Below are 4,654 nucleotides of genomic sequence, written 5' to 3'. Positions count from 1 at the left end.
GAGTATTTGAAAAAATAATTTCATAATGAACATGCTAAAATAAAATAATGAATATTAATTTCCTAAAATACAATGAGAGTATTTGGAAATAGGAAACGAGGGCTTTTGATATGAATACCGATTCTACCCTTTTTTCTTAAATAAAATGAATATTAATTATTTTTTAATTTTTAATTTCCTAAAATAAAATAATATAATCTAGGCCATTGATCAAGAAAATGGACGGATGAGATTGGTTTACACGGTTTACACAAATGGGTTAAGTTTTCATTTGAATGCTCCTCTCTCTCTCTCTCTCTCTCTCTCTCTCTATATATATATATATATATTGGGCGTTGCGGTTTTAACCATAGTTTGATACTCAAAATCGTAAATTGCACCGCATAATGTGGTTTAGTAAAAATGCAAACGATACCGTGAAAGTTTTAAACCATACAACTTGATATGCACGAATAATAAAAACAGGAGAGAATAGAAAGTAAAACTAATATCGACATATTTATAAAAAGATGGAATAGTTAAGGTCAACATATAATAAAAGGTCCCACAAGTTATAACAAAATAAATAAGAAATAGTGACACGACTCCTCAACTCAAATTTTAACGTTTTTATATCAATCGTAGATAAAAATAAGAAAAACTTAATGACGTATACTAATTTATATCAAGAATAGGGTCTAAACGAGTCGAGTCAAGTCGATTAGTAGATTAGTTATCAAGCTTGAGCTCAATGCTCATTTACGGGTTCGAACTCGCGATCGAATTAACTCGTTTAGCAACTTAAGCTCGATAATTTTTATATTTTATCGTACGATTAATAAAAATATATGAGCATGTCTGACTCTGAAAAGGGTATGCTTAAATGCTCGGCTCGACTTGACTCGAAAAACAGAATCGAGTTTTCGAACGAGCCAAGTCGAACATTAATGTTATAAAGTTCGGGTTGTTAAGTTAAACAAGTTCTTACTTGTGTTTGATGTCCAGTCGAGCTCGAGATAGTCGAGTGCTCGAGATAATCGAGTAACTCGTTAAAGGCTAGACTAGAACCATGCATTCGATAATATAATAATAAAAAGTAATTGAAGTTGAATTGGACGTATAGGGACCATACTCATGAATTTGGACACTTCACACCAATCCATTTAATGCCACCCCAAATGTCTTCAAACACATGCATAAAAAGATAGCCCATCTTATCCCTTCTTTTTCATAACTTGACAAATGCAAAAAAAACAAGCATGGAGGATTTGAAAGAAAAATTAAAACATGGAGATTAGGTAAACCGAACGTAAAAGTATCAAAACATTCACGGATGTCTAATCGTCTCGAGTGGTGAAACGTGCGGATGGTTTGGTTTATGTGTTTCGGTGAACGATATTGTAGGTCGTCATACAAATTTTGAAGCATGTTCTGTACTAGAACATGTATGCTGGTCTGGTAATGGTCGATAAAAATCCGTTCTAGTCAATGAGGTTCGAAAGATCCCGGTCCAATCCTTGCTAGTTATTTACCCTCTGGTCTTATTTGGTAAGTGTATGTTGTTTAATAAACGTTAATCAACAATTCATTTTGATGGTGGAGAATGTTATCAAATAAATAATTGATCCATTTTTATAATTTATTTATTATAAGATTATAAAAGGTGGGCCCTAGTTCCACATGCTATTGTGGGGTTGAGTTTATGTAAAAGGAAAAGATGTTATCCCCTCGATCTGGCATGCTGGTCAATCTACACTTAATGACTCAATCACATACGCAACGCAATTAGATAATATATACTATTAGATTCTCTCACTCTCTCTATCTCTATCTCCCAAATCTTGAAATGAATGAGTTTTATTAACTGCACGTGATAGGATGAAACTATATATATATATATATATATATATATATATATGTATGTATGTATGTATATATATGTATGTATGTATGTATAATTGGGATCATAGGAGACAAGATTGTTTTCGTGAGACACGTAAGACAAGTTTTTACACTTGAAATTTCACACTAAAAAGCTATAAAGGTAACTTTCACAGTTTTTGCTACGAAGGTTCGACTCTTTTTTACCTTCACAACATTTTGCTATGAAGTTTCAAGTATAAAAAACTTGTCTCACGTGTTTCATGAAAAACAGTTTTGTCTCATGTAAACCCAACCCTATATATATATGTATATATATATATATATGTATATATAGTTTCATATATATATATATATATATATATATATATGTATATATAGTTTGATCCTATTAATGTGCAGTTAATAAAACTCATTCATTTCAATTTTCAAGATTTGCATATATATATATGTATGTGTATATATAAATATAGGTGGAGGTTCAAACCAGAACCCATGTGATTTACGAGAACGCGAGAACAACTCAATAATCTCAAACTTTTTTAATTAATAAATTAACTTTTATTATATATAAATAATTTAATAAGGGCAGTAATGTAATTAAGTAATTTTTATAATTTTAATTTTATTTTAATTAATCATAATTATCCTTTCACGTTTCCATGTTTTACTCTTGTTAGTTTTCTTCTTCTCCTTCTCGTTCATGCTTCTTCTCCATGTCGTTCATCATAATCTTCAGATCGTTGATGGCACCAAAATTTTAACTTATCAACCAAAACGATAACTCAAGTGATGTATAACGGTGATTATCACACCCGTATCACATTAGCACATGATTACACCAAAATTTTAACTTATCAAACAAAACGATAACCTAAGTGATGTATAACGGTGATTATCACACCCCTATCACATGAGTGCATCAAAAATTTAACTTATCACCCAAAACGATAACTCAAGTGATGTATAACGATGATTATCACACCCCTATCACATGATTATCACACTCATAGCACATGATTATCAAACTCATATCACATGATTACACCAAAATTTTAACTTATCAACCAAAACGATAACCTAAGTGATGTATAACGGTGRTTATCACACCCCTATCACATGATTATCACACCTAGTATAATCCTAACCTATCGAAACCATTCTTGTTGTTGTTTGCTTGTTGCATGCAATGGCTTCTCGATTAGGGTTCTTGGTCGATTAGGGTTGCTTGTTCTTGGTCGATCACCGTCGATCAAGGGTTGCTTCGGTCGGTTGTTTTGCGATTTGAAGTTATGAGTCTTCTTGAATTCTTAACCGATTACTAGATAATGGTAAGGTTAATGATAATAATGATCGTGTTTAAAAGATTTGATGATATCATTTCCATTATTACCCTTTTAATTTTAAATTTTTTAGAATCTTTTTCAATTTCAATTTTAATTTTAAAAATCTTTTATTTTTATTTTTTATCACAATATGAGGTTATTGGGTTGTTCTCGCGTTCTCATAAATTACAGGGGTTCTCGTTTGAACTCTTCCCTATAAATATACATGTATGTATATATATGTGTGTGTGTGTCTTAGCTATAGTTTAAAGGGAAAATCATCACAAAAACCATTTTATACAATCCACTACAACAAAATAACCACTTGCTAGAGACATTGCGAAAATAACTATATGGATCGCCCTATTGGGGGCGATCCGTACTATTCATAAAGGAAAAAAATTTGTTGGTGGTCCCACTTTAAGCCACGTCACCCCGATCGCCCCCCAAGGGGGAGCCACGTCAGCATCCTTCCGTTTGGGGGCGATCCAGCCTAGAATTGATTGGTTTTTCAAATTTTTTGCGGTATTTTTAATAAAACTGATACATCATTTAAATTGTATATTTTTAACTTTTTTAACCAATTTTCATGGGTATTTAAAAATAAACCATGATAATTATGGAGACGCAAAAGTTATTTTTATCTGATTTGGATTTCATAAATCATATATAATATATGATTTACGAAATTTGACCTCTATTTCGTCATTTTGTGTTTTTGATTTAACAATTAAGGGGTGTTTTTAATAAAAATGAAACAATACATAAACTGTGTTTTTAACGTATTTAATTTAAAATTTCATGGTTTTTCGTTATAAAATAAGACAATGATAATTGTGGTTATGAAAAAATTATTTTTAGCTGATTTTTGGAGAAAAAATCAGACATTATATCTGATTTACGTAGCTTGACCGTGTTTCGCGTTTTTTCAAGTTATGAAACCTCTATGACGTCGATTTCTATAACCAATACAACTCAATCTCAACCGTCCATTTAATTTGATGAATATGTGGGGAAGGTTACCGGAAGGTACTCTACAACACCATTTATATCTTGGAGTAAACCGCCACTTCCAATATACACACAAACATCATCACTTTGACGTGATTTCATGTTTTGTGATGGTTGATTGTGTTAAGGGTTGTGAGAGTAGAATATATGAGAAGAGAAATGAAAGAGGAGGTGTGAAAAATTGTGAAGTAGGAGGTTGGTATTTATAGTGAAATTGATATTAAAAAAAGAAAAAGAAATATACTTAAGGTCGGATCGCCCCCGGGGGAGATAGGATAACGTGGCTCGCCCCCGGGGGTGGATCGCCCTTGGGGGGCAATTTGGGTGGTTAGTTTGGCAAAATCTCTAAAAAGTGGTTATTTTGTTATAGTGGGTTGTATAAAGTGTTTATTTTGGTGATTTTTCCTAGTTTAATTAGTTCTCTCTCTAAATATATATATATATATATATATATATAT

The sequence above is a fragment of the Cynara cardunculus genome (assembly GCF_001531365.2).
Source record: "Cynara cardunculus var. scolymus isolate 2C chromosome LG 4, CcrdV1, whole genome shotgun sequence".
NCBI classification, from domain to species: domain Eukaryota; kingdom Viridiplantae; phylum Streptophyta; class Magnoliopsida; order Asterales; family Asteraceae; genus Cynara; species Cynara cardunculus.
Note: the sequence above shows the minus strand (reverse complement) of the source record.